At 40.4% G+C, this 20,186-nt stretch overlaps 1 protein-coding gene across 9 annotated transcripts in view; it reads left to right on the top strand.

Annotated features, from left to right (window-relative positions):
* ZMIZ1 (zinc finger MIZ-type containing 1) overlaps positions 1-20,186 on the top strand; it is a 337,415-nt gene that overhangs the window by 50,606 nt on the left and 266,623 nt on the right. The gene's annotated exons all lie outside the window — the stretch shown is intronic.

Genomic DNA, 20,186 nt, shown 5'->3' with positions numbered 1-20,186 from the left:
GCTATGTGGTGATAAGGTAGTCCCTGTCCATCTTGCAGTGGCAAGGCATTCAGTTTGTGTCGGGGTATATAAAGTCCAAAAAATTAGTGCTGATTCATAGAGCATCGTGAGCTTCATGAGTAGACTTAGGTTTGTTGCTAGACAAATTGCATATGTATTTTAATATTAAATATTTGTATTTGCTTAGGAGCTGTAGTGCTTTGAGATGTCATTTCCTCTTCCATCTTTGTAATAGATGTTAATGCTCTTTGTAGTGGAGGTAATATCTTCTGCCTAGACCTCAACCATTCTGGTTCAGAATTGACATCTTAACTTAATCCAGCACTGAGAAGGGATTTATGCTAAATTGCTAGGCTCTGAATTGGAGAGGCCAGTGCATGATACAAGTTTTCCTGCTGGATTGCTCGATGGTGCTAACGTTTGTGAAGGGTTTTGAAAGACAGCGCGATGCAATAGTGCCTTAAATTGCCCCAGCAAGATTTGTCAGAGTTCATTTGTTAGACCCTCACACTGACTAAGTACACTAATGTATCAAGGATAAGCTCCAGACAGGTAATGTGCCTTGGGATGTTCTTTTTCTTATTCTCCATCTCATTTTTGTTGGTGCAGAGGCAACCTAAGTCTTGCACAGCCACTACCAGCTGTCTGGCTACTTTCTGCAATAAAGCTAATGATCTAATGGGCACATGTTTCTTGGGGACCTTCAGCTGAAGCGGAGACAAGGAGAAACATACAGACCAGCTAAAGGGTTCTCAAGGAGTTTGCAATTTCCCCAGGGCTTCTTCTATGTAATTACCTGTCTCTCTCTTTGTCTCCTATCTTTTAATGCCGGAGGAGTGTCAGACTCAAGGCTGCTAATCTTTGTTACTATGGAAAAGCTGGTTACACTCCTCTTCGTGCACTTCAGAAATGGCAATCGTTGGTCCCCAGCTGGTTCCCTGAATCTAACTTAGAAAGGGATGATAGCTTTCCTCCTTGGTGCCAGACTAAAGAATGCAGCTGCCTGTGCTGTTGCAGGCAGACATTGCCTTTGCCACTGATGCTGTGGCATGCTGAGAGGAGCCTGCAGGAGCTGCCTTGTGGCTTCTGAGCCTGTTTTCTCCCAAGCAAGCAAAGGCTCTAAAATTCCTTTGAAACACAAAATTTTGGGACACACTGAGATGTGGGAGGCTTGGCTGAGCTGCACATGTGGAGGAAAGATTCTATAAGGATTCATAGCTCCAGCTGAGTTTTTGTACTGTTTCTGAATGCCTTCAAACTCCCTGGGTTGGGGGCTGAGGGAAGCTTTAGATCTCTTTTGCAGTATTGTGGGCATTGCTTCTTGTTATCTCCCTCCCAGCATATATCATATGCAGTGGTGTGCAGTGGAGCCAAGTGCCACTGCTCAGTTCAATAGGATCAGCTGAGAGGCTGTGCACAGCCCACTGTGATTTCTCTCTGGCTGGATACGTCTGTTTGTCTCTCTTGCAAAACCCTGGAAATTTGGAGGGGAATCCAAATTTCCTGCCTGCTGCTCCCCTCCTCCTTTTCCTTCACATGCTTCCTGAGTTGCAACATGTCAGACAGATCATTCCTCTGAAGCCATGGCTTGGCAACAGCTCCAGCACAAAGGCCTTGGCTCTGTGTACTCCTTTTTATCCTAGTGAGGAGAGGGAAACTGTCCCGTGTTGGACAGGGTCCCTTTCCAGCTGCTGCAGGCTTGCATGCCCAGGAAGTGTGTGTTGCTGAACCCCTTTATGGTACCTTGGTAAAACATGCTTTAACTGTCTGCAAATGTATGGTATTTAAGCAGCAGAGAGTCTGTATTATCAAATGCAGACTGTAATCCTCGGGGTGAAAAGCTCTGGGGGGAGAGGCTGGATGTGACAGTGAAATTTGAGAACCAAAGCAAGAGAAAATTCTTGCCCATGTGTTGGACTAGAGCAGGTTCAGTAGAGGTGGAGGATGAGGTACATATACTCCTCCTCAGTTTGGAAGTGTTGAAGGGGGTGGTCAGAAAGGAGAGGCAGGGCAGGGAAAAGGCAACAGAAGATCAGGCTGTCCAGTGGGCCACAGTTTGCTGTGGTGTTTTTGTGGTGGTTTTTTTTTTTTTTTTTTTTTTTTTTTTGCTTCTAATGCTGCCCTTTTCTCTGCCTGTTTTTCTTAACTAAATTTGGGCAAAGATAATTTTCAATTTTTTTGTTTGTTAAAAGAGGAGCCCTACCTCCATTCAGACGTTTTCAAAAGTTATGTTTTGTATCAGGGCATCTAGAATGACTATTTTGCTTTTTTTTTTTTTTTTTTTAAGAACTCTTATTTCCTTCATAATTTCCCCATTTTCCTTTATTTGTATCAACCTGAGCTATATCCAAAGGAAAGGTGATACTGCTACTAGCTAACATTTTGGGTGGGTGACACTGTATGTTAAACACCATGTCTGTAATAACTTAGCTGTCAGTTGGAAGTTTGCCCTAATTGTATTTTTTGTTTCATTTATAAATCAAGTTCACAGTTCTTGAGCTTTTGTAGAGCATTTCAATAAGGTGTTTGTTTCCGGTCTTAGATTTTTTTTCTCCCTCAAATCCTTTGAGATCTTTGAGGTTAGTATTTTTCATTCAGTAACTGTATTCAGTAAAATGATGTGTCTGTCAAAGCTGTATTGCACCTTAGGAGAGGATGACAGAGTTCTCAATTTGCAAAGCCTTAACCGTCTCCCACTTTAAATCAGGACTTTGCCACTTCTTAAGGTCTTTAGGTACTTCATTAACTTAACAATAAGCCTGCCCTCTCTTGCTTTTTAGTAAAACCTTTGATTTTATTCGGAGTTTCATTTCATGAACGTTACAGGTATTCTTTATTCTGATATGGAGAAGACTTAAATCTCATCAACTTTATTGCAGAAGGAAAAATAACTTCCATCCCAGCAGTGCATTTTATGTTTAGAATCTGTTTACCATGTAGATTTAGAGACCTAAATGCGTGTATTTTACTTCCAGAAAGGTAGTTTTAAACATCTTTGGCAGTTTCAAGTGTACACGAAGCAGAGTTCAGAGCTGAAATTAACTTGTTTGTAAATTTCTTTTTTCATAGACAAGGTCTAAAATGCATTAAACAGAATGAAAATTCAGCATATCTAGGCATAGGAAGATAGGTTATAGCTGTAGTAAGAACCATGATTTCAAATTTGCTACCATTTTCAATTGTCAGAGTCAGCCCTTGTGTGAGGGCAAATTTTACATGTCCAGGAACATGAGTGAGTAGAAGATGAGGTGAGAACACTGCAAGGGCTTGTCTTGGGACATCACTGTGTATGGAGGGCTAGAAGGTCCTGTCCTGTGGTGTGTGCCCCCTTCCCCATACTGTGGCTATGGCAATGACCATTCACTGTCTCCAATAAAACCTTCCAGTCCTTAGTGCTAGCATAGTAACTCTGGGTTGCTTGGCTTTGCTCTGGTTTCAGCAGTTAGGGTCTGCCTGCCTCAGTTGTCCATAATGCAGCAGGGTTTTGGACATTGCTCATGGTCATTGTGTTTCGGATGTATAGACCTATTTCTGACTACAGAACTGAGTTTATTCTTTAGGAATAAGTCATACATGGAGCCGCATGTTCCCTTGTGCTAAAGCCTCCTCTCCTCCCCTCTTCCACCACCTTGATGAACTGCAGTTGGGTCATTGGTTGACTCCTCTTTTCATCCACACCTAGGGATTGAAAGGATGCTTCTGGAGGCCAGATGGCTGCTCACCATCATCTCTGGTGTGTAGGTATTGCCCTGAGCATTGAGGTGGCTTCCTGTGCTCTCTGGAGCTTTGAAGGGCTCCTAGTCCTAGGAGGAACTCTCTGGCTTGAGTGGATTGCCGTGACTACTGCAGAGCCCTGGCACTACCAAAAGCCAGTCTACGGGAAGGAGCTTCTGAGAGAGCATGTTGTGCCAATCCATAACGAATGGCTGAGAGGAACAAAGTGTATCACATAGGTATTAGTGTGAGTGGCAGGTTTTTGTATTTTATGTTGGTTTATATTCTCTGTTAGTCCTTCAAAAAGAAAAATGCAAGGCCAAATCAGCTATGAAGTCCTTGATGAAATTGGCAATGAAAAAACCTGGTTTGTTGCCTTATTTCCTTTGAAGTGATAACTGTCCTCTTCTGCTAGGGAATGACCCATCTGGTTGCATATTGCCCCGTCTTTCGGGTACACAAAGACAAATGTGAATTCTTTATTATAAGGTTCAATAATTTGGCCATTCATAAAAAATTAATAACGAACCCAAACCAGTAGAATTTTTCATTCCTAAACAAAGTATTTTGAAGTATGCATTGAAAATCATGAGTTGATATTTCAAAATCATGTTTTCCAGGGTTTTTTGTCTCTTCTACTCTGTTTGGCACACCCATATTTTTATGCCACCTAGGGTATTGTGAGGGCTGGGTACTACTTGCAGCCCAGGCTGTGGTAGCAGAAGTCATTCATCCTGTCTCATCCCTTTTTGGCTTAGCCCATGGGAAGGTTCCTGTTCATTTGGCCCAGTCCTTACAGTAGAGAGCTGCACTAATATCTTGCCAGCTGCAGGACAGAAGAGATTTCATCTTGGAAGCCTTACCGTGAAGAAATTTTGTCTAGAAAATTCTATGCAGATTTGACCTGGCCAGGCAAACTTATACTGGGAAGTGCTTTGTAAAATGTGTCCTAAAACATTTTTATCTGGTGCTGATGGCCTTAAAAGCCAGATGAAGTGCATCAGTGACTCATGGTCAGTTACTGCCCTGCTGTGTGATGTAAACCAGATCTTGCTTTGATGCCTTCTCGCATACAGCCTTTCAGGCTGGACAGTGAATTTCAAGCTTGTGCTTGTAGTCTGCAGTTCATACCCTAACCAAACTCTTCTCTTGAAAGCGATCCCTTAAATTGCTTGCAGCATAAATAGACAGTCTCCAGTCACTTCCTTACTATTCTAGTTACTATTCTTGATTAAACAGGAGATTAGATCTAAGTGTTAGAGTGACCCAGGAAGTTTTATTTCCCCTTCTCCTCACCTTCTTTCCTTCCATTCCTCTGTCAAAATATGGGTTTGTTGCAGTTTTAGGCCTAATGATTTTTCAGTCTTCTGGTGGGCATTGTTGTGAAAGAGTGGAAGCTAAACATTTTAAAGAAGGAAAAGGGAAGGTGTGTGGCTTTGGGTTTTCTTTGTTTATTTTTTTAAAGTTTCTGAAATACATCTGGGTATTTCTGACAGCCATAATAAAAATCAGTGGATTAGACATGAAGGTTAGGTATATGAAGCAAAGCACTGTTTTCCAGCAAAATGAGCAGCTAGGATGTATTTCAGTCTTCAGATGCTTGGCTAAATAATGGTGACATACGTTTTTTGCTGCTAGAAATTGAGATTTTGGCGGTCATATGCAACTGTGAAATCTGTAGGCATATACTGTAGCAGAAGCTGTCTTTATGCATATACAGCACATGGTATTTGGCTTGGGAGAAAGTTCTTCACTCTCTAAGAAAGTCAGGTTTTTGATGGAACTGACTGCTGTTTGTACTTCCTAGTTAAAATTTTTATTCTGGAAGGACAAATAAGTTCTATGTAGTAAAGGTATTGTTGTTTTGCCCCTGTTCCCAACAACAGTCTATTTCCCCGTCTCTTTTTTGTTTTCCAAGCTGTTTCTTTCCAAGCTTGTGATCATAATTACAGTGAGAAGTAGATTACATTCATCTGTTTATTCCAGCAGGAAAACTGAGCCTCGGAAGAATTTTGGGCTGTGGGACATTTCCTTAGTCACCTCTGTCTTAGTAGTGTTTTGGTATTCCCAAAGGGCTCTGGAAATGTCAATCTGATAAGGCAGTGGGTGTGGGGAGGATAGAGAGTAAAAGGAAAAGGATGGAAGATGTGAGTGGTGGTTCACCAGTGTCACATTAATAGAATCCTTGAATCAAGTGCTCATTCATTTTAACTAGCGGCTAATTAATCAGAGTGAGTAGATAAAATGATAAGCTGCTTTTAATGAAGTGAAACAGCTTTATTAGCAGTAAGCAAAATGCAAAATATTTCGTCTCTGGCACATGTGGTTTTCATGGGGACTGTGGTTTGCCACCAGCTCTGGATTGTGCTAGCCTTTTTCTTGCTGCACTCTGCAGGCTGTGCTGTCTGTGTGTTTCAGCATGTGGCCAATTCAGAATTCAGGAAATAGAGTCTAATCAGAAGCAGGTGTAACATTTTAAAACCAGAAGGAATGTTCCTTACAGATCTTTTTCTATGCCAGATTAGCATTTGCCAATTTTCAAACTTCGGATGCTATTATTTTTCTTTGGAGATAGCAGGTTTTATTCTTCCAAGCAGACAAACAAAAAACTGTGTGGATTTACCAGAGTGCTGCTTTTTGAAAGGCAGCAGTATGATACTGCTTGGTAACTGCTAACATAGCCTGAAACCAATGAGTAATTATCCACCCGTTTGCAACTTGAGAACAGAAATGTACCAGGCTGGTGCTACTTGTGTGTATGGTTAGCCAGCGTGCTGCTGTTATAATGGAGCAGTCTTGCATACTCGTGTTTCAGATGGCTTTCTGCAGTCTATCTCTGCCATTGTGGTGTTCCCCAGTGTCTCCCTGGAAAAGCTGTAGAAGCCATTCGATGGACTATGATGTGCATGGCAGTGCAAGACTATAATAGGAAATACATAAATGAGTCATAGATTAAGATAATGACGTAATTTACGTTGGACTGAATTACATTAAGTGCCCACATTTAGGCTCGAAATGAACTTCTTATGACTATGTATATCCTTGTTGAAGTAAGCTAAAATTAACAAATTATTCATTAAAGTCACCTCACAGTAAACTTAGAAACTAGCAGTTCGATAAGGTTCCTGTAGTTATGTGAACGGGAGAAGCTGAGCTGGTAGGTTGAATGTGATTTGCGAATAGGATGCTGGAAAGGAAATTGTCTTCCCCCCAACAGCCTTTCCTTAAAAGACTCTGCTTCTCAGCGCCATTCAAGTGTAAATCCTTGTGCAACAAAGGGGAGGCTGGCAGCTCCACCGATTCAACAGTATAAGCGATCTCTCATGCTTCAGTTGAAAGGTTGAATCCCTGAAACGCAGAATGCTGCTATAGAGGGAGACTCTCAAAAGGCTGCTGAGAATGGCGGGGTGGGGGGGAGCACAGGGTTGGAAAGCTGTTGAGATCCTTGAAAGTTCAGTGACAATTTTTGTCTTTACTGTAAAATGACCCGGAGGCGGCTGGACAAAAGGAAAGGCTGCTGTTCAGGTGAGGTTGCCATCACCACTCTAGGAGCTGGATTTTTCTTGTTCTCCCCCTTAGGAACACAGCATGCTGCTCTATTTGCCAGCACTGTATGTGGTGCCAATATTTTGTCTACAGTGTGCATTGAGTCCCTCTTAGTTTTCCTGTTTGGATTATTCTTTCTGACGACTTGGTGTTGCAAGTCTCAAAGCTTTGGAATTGTGACTTCTTGCTTTGCAAAACGGAATATAAAATCATGGACATTTAGTTTTACACTGAAAGGATGAGGTTAATTTTGCACCTTCTGAAACCCTTGTAAATATTTGACTGGCTACTCGGCAACACAGCTGAACTGCCTGAGTTAATGCTTAATGTGAGAGTGGTCCTGAAGTGCATGGCTTTGGTGATGGGCCAAGGGTCACAGAGTGAGCAGTAGTTCCCCATGAAGACATCTGTGCTCCCTGTTCCTTATCTTCCAGGATTCCTCCCTTTCCCCCTCCACTGCCCCAGATCTGCAGGCAGGAGGAGGTGAGATAGCTGAGTCGGCTCCAGGCAGAGTCAGCTGGGTGTGTTCAGGTGGCAGTAAAATTGGTTTGGGCTATCCTGCTGACTTTCTCTGCCCTGGTGCTTTTGTTGGTCCAGCAGCAATGTGGTAATGCCTGACTTCCAAGTGAGGGTGAGTCTATCGGGCTCTTCACAACTACATGTAGGTTTGGAAGAGTGTTTTTGTGTGCATATAAATGGCACCAGTAGGCAGTTGGTAATAACTGGTCACTGGGGAGGAGCAGCCTAGAGACCTGTGACAAATCTGAACCTGGGTATGTTAGAATTTAAATTGCAGGTTCTGATACCTGCCATACCTTGATCATGTAAAAATACCCTCTTCTTGTGTTCTGAATGAAATGCTTTCTAGTGTTGGAAAGTTAGTACCAAGGCTACGTGGGAAAATGTTTTCAGTTTTATGAACCAGATCAATGAAAATCCCCTTCTTGTTTTATGGGAACTAACCAGTGCAAGACAGCTTTTGCTTTTCTGATGTAAAGATTGATCATTCATAATGCTGTACCATATCAGTCCTTCCAAGTGGCAAGAACCTTAAATGTCAGTGCAAATGGAAGAAGATTCTTTCAGAGACCTTCAATCCTAACAGAGCCACAGCATTGTTTAAAAATAAATACATTTTTAAACTGATTGTTTAGGTGTGATGACTGTTGCTTGAGGATACCAGCTATCAGAGACCATCCCAGAGACATGTGTAGTGTATTCCAGTAACTGTATAAAGTAGCGCTGCCCCACCTACTGCACCATGAGATGGAAATAAGCAAAACTTTGATTATTGAAACACTAACTTGTTACATGCTGTTTAAAAAAACAGTAGCACTTTCTACAGCTGTGTTTTTCTAACTATTGTTGTTGTAAAAAAAAATTTGTTCATTTATGGCAATAGTTTATTGTTTTGATTTGGGGGGGTTGTTGTTTTGGTTGGTGTTTGTTTGTTTTGGGTTTTTTGTTGGTATGGTTGTTGTCTGGGTTTTAATATGCTGAGTAGTTTATATGCCCGCTTAGAGTTGGTAGTCTCCATTTTCTAGTCTGCATTTCTGTGGTAGAAACTTTGATTACTGAAGATCAATTTTGGAAATACCCTATTTGACAAAAATGTCTCAGGGGAAAATGAGAGTCCAAGAAAGAAGGCAGTAGTGTTGGAAAAAGTCAATTCATGCTGGTAAGGAGTTTTGACCTCAGACCAGGGACTCACTTGGGAAAGGTTCAATACATTTGACTCCAATGCTCCTAATCCAAACAAGCCACATAGAAGATGCTAGAAAAGATAAGGTTTGGGAAAACCTTTTGCCATGTGGCTTGTGATCAGAGCACCTCAATCATAGTTCCTACACCTTTTTTTTTAAGATCTGCTAGTGGGCAGACACCTCTGCGAGCCCTGAGCATGGCCCCAGCTGGCAGCTGTTAGTTTAGGTGTTTTTACAGCAGAATACAGTGCTGGAAAAGAATATCATTCTTTACAACCCATTATCAGATGGGAAATTTAGATCTAGGCAGTGGGTCTTCTGAAGGACCACAGCTTATCATGAACTCAGGCTAGATTTGAGTCAAGTCTAGCATTAGCTTCCTGGAAGTGTTCAGCAGCTGCCTCTGTAAAATAAGAGTCTGGTGGGCCACTAGAAATGCTAACCCTCTATTTCTAACTGAACACATGGATGCACAGAAAAGCAAAGTTATTTTCCTTCAGTTCCCTGGCAAGGGAACTACATAGCTGGGAATAGAATGGAGATTTCCTGATGTCCATTTCCCTCTTATAATTATCAAACAGCACTGCTTTCTTCTTCATTGTAAACATGAATCGAGCCAAATGGCATGCACAATTAGCTTTTTTTCTGTAAAGCTGAGGGGGAAGGAGAGAAGGAGGAGGAGACTGGAGATATAAAGGGGGAGGGGAGAGTCATTCAGGGACACTGTACCTGCTGGGGCACAATGTAATAACCGCTGGGGCAGCCTGGGCTGCAGATGCATTGTTATCTGCAGTCCCCAATCTGGGAGAGCTGCAAAAGGTTTAATGCAAATCTGAGACCTCTGCCATTGTGTGAGACAGATTAGGGCTCATTTGCATTCCTTCTCCTATAATAATTACCTAGCAAGGAGTGCCTGTTACCATTAGCTTCATTCTGTTTGCCTGTGATAACGCCATCAGCAATCTCTTCTCCACGGATTGTGGACACTGTGAGGAAGGGGAGTGGGCCAAAAAAATGATAATAAAAGAAATCTGTTGGGAAAGTAGTGGAAAAATGTGAATGCTGGAAAATTAAAATGCAGATAATTTTAGTAATAACCACTAAATACAGCAGGAGAAATACTGTGAGCTGAAGAAGAAAAGTCAATATTAATCCATAATATTGATGAGTGATATGGTTTCAAATATCAGTTGAGAAAAGCTAGCACAAGATTTTAACTGAGCTTTATCTATGGTGCTTCAATAGTTTTGTTCAGTTTTCAGGATTGATTTAGATTGTTCTAAAATCAATGCAACTAGAGATCAGTGTCACTGAGAGACAAATGTTAAATGTCTAAAACTGATGTGAAGCATCAGAAATTTGGGTACAATTCTGCAAACTTAGTGCTGCTTTGGGTCCTGGAACTGAAGCAAAGAAGGATTCCTGACTTAGAAATTAGGGCAGATATTTGGGGCTCTTTTACTGTGGGGTTTGTTTGTTTCTTTTTGAGATGAGGGGAGTTAAGTAGCAGAAAAGGAATGCAACTAAACATAGGAGAGTGAGGGTGCTAAAATCAGCTTATTCCCTCTACACATTTATTGCATATAGAGGGAATATGAAATCCTTTTGAGCAACATTTGCGGGTCTTGCCACTCACTCTCCTTCCCTTGTTTTTTACCCTTTGCACTCTGAAGAAGCTGCTGGAGTCACCCCACCAGAGGCAGGGAGCCCTGAAATTTCCTGTTCAGCTTTGGATCCTGCCTTGAATCCCCAACTGTGTGTGCATGCAGCAACAGCAGAGTGCAGCTGCTGGGGATGGAGCCCAGGACCCATCTCAGGGCCTGGCTGTGTGTCACCACCGAAGGTCTTCATTGGATGCTCCTAGTGCAGGGTGTAGGGGGAACTCTGGAAGAGGGTAACATGCCAGATAGTCTATGTGCACATGAACATCAGGGAGCAAGGTGTGCCTGGGCTGCCTCTGGTTTGCTACAGATTTCCCTGTTTTGGTGCAAGCTTTCCCCTGCCAGAATATTCAGTGAAGTAATTCCATCATTCACAGTGGAAGGGTGGTGAAGCAGGAAGACAAATCTCAAAGCAGCTCTGGCTTTAATCTGCCAAGCAGCCACCTTACATATATTTAAATGGATGTAGGCTGATTTCTGATCTGCAGCAGGCTATCAAAATGATGAGTCTCAAAGTTGGACTGTTTTGAGTGCCTTTATTTTTTCAAGTGATGCTTTGAGGGCATGTTGCCACATTCATTCACCTTGTCATCAGCGTGGAAGCAGTAGAATGCCCGGGATACTGCCTGAAAAGTTGGCTATGGTTCTGCAGGAAAAGAGAGGTGGGGAGTTCCAAGGTGCTTTTCTGTAGGTGACCTGCTGTGCAGCAAGTGAACTGCCAGGAGAAAACCTCAATCCCTGCAATTTACATCATTTCTGGCTGTTAGGGATTTGGGTGGGTACTCTATTCACATAGCTCTGAAGAGTTTAGAGATCCTTATGTGTGAACATCTTCAATTTTCCAAAATTTTCCTCTTGCTACCAGTTTCACTTTCTTAAACCGTGGTAGCAACAAAAGCATTTTGACAAGACATGGATCAAGGTACATGGATAGTGCTAAGTGCTGCCTTCAATGATAGCACTAGATATTTAGCATTAGCCACAAGTTATATTGATGTAAAGGACTAGAGGGAATGGCAGAGGACTGGAAATGTTCATATTTCTTAAGTCTATTTTTTTTTCCCTCTTTGTGTTTTTACTGCTATAATAATGTTGAAAATCACAAAATTGACAGTTACACAAACATAGAGGGAAACTTTAAAAGAGAAGTTTAAAAAAAAAGTTTTAAAGCACATGCTTCTTAAACCAAATGAGAACTTTTAATTCTAAATACAAACTAAAGGATACAACTGTATTTTATTGAAGGGCAGCAGCCGAAATCTTTTGTTCCTCTTCAGACCTTTTTCCAGGAGGAGGAACTACAATTTGGTGCATAGCTTGCTCTATATATATATAATTTACAAGTAGTGCCATCATTACATTGGGAAAAATTGCAGTTGATATAATTGGAAAGGTCTAGTGCATGTAGTGTGTGGGGAAGGACAAGGAAGTTTTGAAGAGTGTGGAGAATAATGGTTATGTACATCTAAATGGAAGCTAAAACAGAGCAACATATGTTACTGTGTGAGTAATTGGAGATAAAAAAATCTGACTACTTAGATACTTACGTATGATATGTGAAGCTGTATGTTTATATGTGTATACACACACAATTTGAAACTTAAAATATAATGTAAAGATAACATAGCATTTACAAGGCTTGTATTATTTCTGCAAATTATTTTTCTCCTATGGCTCTTGTTCAATAATTATTTTAGTCCAGTCACCATATGTATTTTCAGACTTTTATTTTGATTCTTGTTGCAGTGCATTCCAAGTAATTTGCAGTATATAGCTTTTCTTCTTTAACTCACCATGTGCATGGCTATGTTACTCATCCCAAGGCCTCTGAGATCTGGAAGAGGTGCATCAGAAAGGAGTTTTTGAATCCCCTTTCTTATCTGAAAAGTTGAACTTGGGCTTTAAAGCCCTGTGTTAAAGACCTCTAAAGGCACGTGAACAGCTGAGGTTTTGTTGGAGGAAATGTCACCTTAAGTGAGGAGGTGCTGAAAGCTCTGTCCCTGCAGGGTGGCACTGGGACTGTTTTAGCTCATCCTCCCTAATGGGAGGCAGTGGCCTGTCACACCCAGGAGCAAGGAGGTGTTGGTTTGCTCAGGCACACAACCTAAGCTATAGCAGCTGGTCTGAGTTGTTTTTCAGTACTGCTGCATTTGAAGGTAAATTTAATCTGACCCTATTGAGATGCATGTCAGGTGGTCTGTCCCTCAGCAGAAGTTCAAATACGTGTTTGGAGAAAGCCTAAAGTTGTAGGCAGGTAAGCCACTCTAGGAAACATCCCAGCTTGGCATTTGAGCGCAATGCATTTCCAAAAGAGTCATTGAAAAGAGGAAAAAAAAAGCAGGAGGGGCTTGTTTGTGCCGTTCACTGCATTAGCAAATGAAGGACCCACATGGTCAGGGTGTTAAACTGACCACACATAAATGAATCAAAGGAACAGCTGGTTATTCTCTGGTGTCTTTAGGCTGAGAAAGGATTGCCTGATGATCATTCTGTTGTAACAGAGTCCAGATATGGACTCTGATGAAAATGAAAGAGAAGTTACTTTTCTAGCTCAGCAGTAGCAAGGGCACGCAGCTCCCTGCTCCACTTTCATGTCTCACCATGCCTCCTTCCTCTCTCTCCCTCTCCAGCCGGTTTAATAGCCATGAGGTTACTAGCTGAAGAACTGGCTTTGCTGACTTTTACCTAACAAAAAAGTTTCACAAGCTTTACACTATATGGCATAGGGATACTTTTCTTAAATACTTGAAGAAAATGGGCCCACAGAGAGCATAGATATCCATGAAAACATACTTAAACATACGTTTATGAAGTAATGCGGATAACTAAACTTTTATATAAGCATAACCATACACCCACACAACTTACAAGACTAGACTTATTTTCAGCTGCCTTATTATCAAAATTACATTTTATATAACATAAATTATGTGAGCCAAAGGAATTTATGAAGCAGAATTCTGGAATTGGTTTAACTCTCTTGATTCTGCAGAATGTTTCCATCTCAGCAACTGCAATAACTTTTTTTTAATTTGGGGGGGGGTTGAAGGGGAACGGAAGAGTTGGAATCAAAATGTTTTATGAAAAGGGCTGGATATTTGAAGCATTGCAGAAAGCTATGTTTTAACATTTATTGGAAGGCTAATTGCAAAATATTTCTTTTAGACCTACTCCAGTACAATGTGGGTAGCTGTAGTCTACACAGCATGTTATGAAGAGAAAACAAAGAATTTGCACACTGGGGTCCGGTGACACCCAAACTACTGTCCAGTGACAAAATCTGGGTACCCAAAGCAAAGCAGCAGTGTCCTAGGCACAGGGCTCTGCCCAAGGTAATCTGCTTTCCTGAGTTAAAATAAGTCTGTTTTCTGGGTGGAGCACCATGCAGATTTGCCCAAAGACTGCAAACATTAATCTCTTCATGTGGTTTTGTGAACTTAGGTTTATTTCTTAATTTGTGTACAACTCTGTTGGGTAAAAACATGGTGTTGCTGCAGAGAGCTAATGCACGTGGGTGTAGATGTTCTTGGCTCAGCCTCCTTGAGGAGGACTGACACACAGGAGCTGAGACTTGTAGGATGTTTTTCTCAAACAAACCCTCATCCTCTTTGGACTAACTATAACGGAAGATTTTTCAATTTAATTTCTTTTTCTTTCTCTCCCCTGCTAACATGACTAAGGAATTTGTTTTCAGCCCTTGTGACTGGAGTGTGGCTTTGGTCACAGGTCATGATCTTAAATTTGGATGGGTTACAACTCCAGCCAAATAAAATATGCCATCTTCCCTTGTTCCATCAGTGTGAAGTTAGCTGGGCATTTGAGTAAAAAGGAGTTCACCATTATAAAAGCAGGCAGTCTGAGGAGAATAAGGAAGCTGAGCACAAGCCTGCAAGCACAGCTTGTGTACATATTTGTTGAAAGCTAATTGGCAACGCAGTTGCCTTTCAGAGTTGTTCTTTCACCTATCAGTAGAGCACAACTCTGGTACTTAATGTACTGTAGATTACGTAAACGCTACCCTGAAATATTTGTACAGGCAATTAACTCTTGTTTTTATACTACTCTTGAGTTACAAATGGAAGCCTGCTGTAGAGCTTGGAATATTTATGCTATGAGAGATATTCCATAATTAGATTAAATAACGCTTTCAGCAAACTGGCTAGCATTAAGATGAGAAAAACCAGAATATTGGCTATCCTGGAAGGAGCTGATGGTCTTTTAAAATTCAGTATCCAAGAAATACAGATGCTGTGTTTGTACCACATTGTTGAGGAGGAGCAGTATTTACAAGGGTTTTGTATTGAGCAAATGTATCTGCTTTTGGTTATTCTATTTGAAGACTGTAAATGGTTGTATCTCTAACACTGGTCTGCATTTTTTGTGGCAAAACATTATTACTAATGGAGTGACTTGAAGCATGTGTACTAGTGTGGTGTCAGAGTTACCAGAACAACATCTTCATCTAATGTGTCTGGGTGGCTCTAAGAATACTTATGTAGATGCATATTTATTTTTCTTCCTCCTGCTCTTTTCAAACTTATCTTACAAACATTTTGTCCCTGATGAAATTAAGTCACAGCTCTGCAATTTGAGCTGGATAATAAATCTATTAAAATGCAACCGATTGGTAATAACAGTCTCAAAGCCAGACCTCTGTCCTCTAGAGTTTATTCACAAGCACTTGACCTAATATGACCACGAATATGAATAAAATGTTAAGGGACTTTATTGCAGTTCATAGTGTGACTTGCTGCTAGGATAATAAAACAACATTTGGAACCTCAATTGCTGCAGCATTCTTGTGCTCAACCTGTGCTTGTGCTAACAGAGGTGTAGGTAATGTGTTCCCTAGTGAAGTCAAGGGACTGCTTAAAGGAGTTCTTTAGTATTTTATGTAGAATCAAATAGGCTAAAAAGGTGGAAAATAAAACTGATGGAATCAAAATCCTTCCTACATTTCATGTACTAAGACATCACAATAAGATCAGATTGTAGTTGATTTAAAAAACCAGCTTCTTTAGAAAGGAGAAAGTAATAACACTTTTGCACTAATGTACAATAAATTACACTAATACACACACACATATTGGCTGTGTATTGAGGCTGGGTTTTTTGTGGATGAGAACAGCTATACTTGACTGGCACTTTCATTATGAAGTCAGAAGCCCATTTGCAGGTTTTGGATTTGTTCTCTAAATGGTCCAAATCGATTGCTTCTGTGATCAGATATTCATCTGTTTTCTCTTGCAATTTTTTTTCCTCCTCAAAACAACTCTCCCAGACAGAGAATTCTTTATGCAGGAGATTTTAAGCAATTTAACTGAGACTTTTCTCAGTCATTTGTGAATTGTTATAATAGGTTTTACTTGCCCAGTTCAGTAGCAAAACGTTCTTGCTTAAGAGTTCCTCCATCTTTTTCCAAGTCTCTCACAAGTACGGAGATGAGCTGTTTGCAGGGAAGAGGTAAGTGTGTGAAATGGTTCTTGAAATGTCGTCTGTCATCCACAACCACTCTTCCCTATGTGACAGAAGCTATGTCAATGGTAAATGTGGCTAAAACCAGAAGGCTGCTGCAATTGTTGATGATTTTCAGTCGTGTCTACTTGGATTCCTTTTAAGTTCCCTGTGGCTGTAGGAAATTTCTAAGATATTTGAAGCATTACTTGCCAGATGAAAAGAGATGGGAACTGTTGTAATGCCTCTATCCAGTTGCTGTCTTCTTTCAGGGGCTGTAGTTGTTCATTAAAGTAATCTTAGCAAAAATGAAAAATAAAGCACCTTAAGAAACAATTTTGGTTTGATGTTTCTCCGCTTCAGAAATTTAAAACTAGTACTTCGTGTGAAAATGAGGAGACAGAGGGATTTCTGTTTAATTGTCAAGACAAGATTTGTAGGTAGAGGGGTTTTAATTAGGTCAGACAGTGCAGTTGGAAAAACAATTTTTTGTGGATGTGAACATTTCTTCAGAGTTACATTTAATGTTTTGATGGAGCAATTAAGTGTCATTTATTTCAGGCTGACAGTCTAACCTGCCTCAGATTTCTTAATCCAAGGTCAGGAGTCATTGGTTCTTAATAACTGTTGCAATGTGTGAAAAGACCAGGTAGTTTGTAATCTGATCTTCATGACTAACTAGAAATGAGGTGTAACTTTGAAAGAAGTTGAAGCCTATTGAAAAAAACTGGTTTTTATTAAGCAAATGCAGTTGGACTGTAGTGTGAAATGTGGCACATTTTTACGAGTGTCTTAATTTGATATATTATTTAATCATGGCTGCTTCTGAAGCTGATGGCTGTTGCTGCAGCTCTGGTTCTTCCTTTCTGTGGTGCACCTGTCCTTTCTTGGAGAGTTGGCACTGCCTACCCTAGTTTCAGGGTTTTTTCCTAGGCTCTTTACTAGTCTGTGTTAGAGGCTTGGTGAGCTACCATTATTTGGACTCATAAGAGAAATTATATAAATTGCTGGAATTCTGATAGTTCACAGTGGCTGTGAATCTGTACTTTGATTTGTACTTTCCTTTAGTAGATTATACTGATTCTGAGTCTAGTGAAGCTTTTGCTGGTTTTCATGATGACTGTAGGTAGGACTTAGTTCAGTTTGGTGTGGTATTCATTCAGGCACCAAGGCAAATTACAGTAACAAACAATCTTGCGAACTTCTCACTGCCTGGCTTCCTCTGTCACCGGTGTCAGTGATTCTCATTCTCTCATTTCCTGTGCTTGTCACAAACCATTTGAGCAAGCAGTGAAGCCTATGAGGAGCACTGGCTGGGGAGGGAAAAAAAAGCACAAATAACTCCCGGTGGTGGGTTTTGACCCACACTTCTAACAAAGTGGTTGCAATAGTCTAAACAGTGTCCATGGCAAGACCTGCATGTTTTAAGCCCATTTATTGTGCTATCACTGTGCTAAGGGACTTAGTTGTAATAATTAGCAGACTTTAGGTCAGAGGCAATCTGTTAATTATTCTTCTAGCTCTTCACAGACTATAACTTCCACTAAGCCATAGGAGTTGGCTGAATTTATATTTTTGGAGCTGTGAATGCGTTGTTGTGCTGGTTTTCTTACTAATAATTTTGTTATACATACCTAGAAGTGAATTGTTAAAAGTCATACCTGAAAAAAAAGACTTTTCTTCATTTTTTTCTATGAGTATAAAATATCTAAAGCTTGGAAGTCTGTGTGTCTGACTTCAGGTATGGTGGATTTCAAAATCAGGTATGCTGTAGGGCTCTGTCACCCTTCCCTTTTCTCCACCCCCACATCCAGAGAAAGAAGTAACCTAGTATCTGAGGAATGCAAGTTATGCAGATGTTCAAAAGGCCAAATAAAACAAATAGATGGGCTGCAGCTGCTAGAGCAGCATAAAGCACAGTACACTCACTGCTGTAATGAGAATGCTGCATTTCAGCAGGCTTCTAGCTTTTACTGTTTGAGGAAAACAGCATGGTATATTAATTTAACCAGTTTTTAATCTGTTTTGATTGTAAATTGTGATTACTTTCATAATTGTTGAGATTTCAAGCCTCCAGATTTCATGTTAATGAGGGAACATAAGAATAAGAAGTGGTAATGTCCATTCATAGAAAGGAAAAAGGGAGTCCCACAGTAGTACAAGATTTCTTGTTCATCTTTTAGTAAGAAATGACAGACTTTCTTGAAAGGAAATTGGCCCAGTTGTTCCCCTGTACAATGTCCAAATATATCTTCTAATATCCTGAGATTTCAGTGGGAGACCAGACACTCTGCTGTACATTCCAAGTCAACTTTCCATCAGAAACTTTCATGTTGAGGGAGCTGAAGGTCCCCTGACCATTATACTCTTCCCAAGTGAATGTCATCTGGAGATAAAAAAAGGGCCAAAACGTGATAGAAGACTTGTATGGGACCAAGACACTGAGTAAATCATTGACATGCAGATTAACAAAACTGTTCAGCAGTTGATCTGCTATTTTAGGGCATTCCTAAGCAACACAATGGTGTGCCATAGAGAGATGCCCAAGCAAATACTACCCTCCTCTGGTACGTTCACATAGCACAACCTTTTGCAGAAATATTTGTATTGTTCTGGGAATAGCATGGGCATGTCAAAGCAGTGTAACCATACACTTGGCTCTTGCCAGCATTTGGTATTACTACTTCAGCTCTAGAGCATGGATAAACACACTTCCTAAAGGGGTACCATGTATGAACCTGGGCACCTTACTCTTTTTACATATGTTTAAAGAATGGTATATTGAACAGCAAGTAAGATGTGGTGTCTTTGTCCTCAGCCTTCTAATCTGGTCCTACTGAACTGTTGTTTTTGACTGTGAAATCACAAAGAGTTTGCCACCTACTTATATCGTGGTCTAGAGGTCCTGCTCAGGGTTTTCCATTTCCTTTATGCTGCAAAATCCAATATGACCTTAGTTTGACTTGTGAAATAAAAACAAGGTCATGATTTCAAGTATTTGAGGTAATATTTTGGGTTTGTTACATGCCTGTGTGGCTAGTAGCTCATCCAAAAGATTCCAGCCACTGTGCATTTGGCATTTGGTTCTAGGACCAATCTATATTGCTAGGTATTATCTTTTTGCTAGGGAACCAAGAGGACACTGAAGTACCCGGAGCTCAGAGATGGATATGCCTAGAACTTTTCCAATGGTGAACTACTCCAAAAAAAATAAAAGCTTTTAATTTCTGAAAGTAAGAGTTTATTTTAATAAGTACTGGAATAATTGCTTTTTTAAATAGAAAAAAGAAATACAAAACATGCTAAATTAAAAAAGTGAAAATAAGAGTTTATGGGCAACTTGCTCTTTTCTGCTGTTTCTGCAGGTGGGTCTTAACCTGAGAGTGGATTTTATCCAATTCAGCGGATTTCTGAGTTGCCTAAAACTCTTGGCGGTCTTTTCTGTCCCTGAGAAACTCCTTGCATTCTCTCTGAGGCTCAGTTTTGTTTGTACTCTGTTCCTCATTACAGTCTGTTCTTGAGCTGTAGGCACCAAGCTGCTTGCTATAACTTCTACCTGCTCCAAACACAGTGTTTAAACCTTGGTAAGAATGCTTAAAAGTTCTCCATAGGAAGGAATTGTCTTCTTTTACAGGGATCTACTAATCCAGTCACTTCTGAAAGAAATGTAATATGTAACACAAATTAAATATTATATTGCATGTCTGTAACTTCTTTTGTTCCTGAATTGTGGCCAAAAATTCTATATGATACATTTTGTGTGTTTATTAGATATGTTTATATATTATATGCTTTTACCAATTAATATGGTCTTCAGAGAACAGAAATTCCTCCGTTATTATAAAGAAATGTACCACAGCATGATTGTTTCAACAGGCCACTGATACCTGCTTGCAAATACATAATTCCTCTCACTAGAGTATAATTAATGTTTAAGAAGAAATTAGCAATGGGACGTAACAGAACACTTCTGCCCACTTAAAATGGTGTTGAGTCATACCATTAAGGCTTTTAACTTGCTTATTTGCATTGCAAACTTGTTATGAAGTCTATCATTTTCTCTCGTGGAAGTGTCTCTTGGGGAAATTGAACTCTCCTTCACTTGATG

The sequence above is a fragment of the Haemorhous mexicanus genome, chromosome 7 (genome assembly GCF_027477595.1).
Source record: "Haemorhous mexicanus isolate bHaeMex1 chromosome 7, bHaeMex1.pri, whole genome shotgun sequence".
In the NCBI taxonomy this organism is placed as follows: domain Eukaryota; kingdom Metazoa; phylum Chordata; class Aves; order Passeriformes; family Fringillidae; genus Haemorhous; species Haemorhous mexicanus.
Note: the sequence above shows the minus strand (reverse complement) of the source record. Positions and strands in the feature narration are given on the sequence as shown.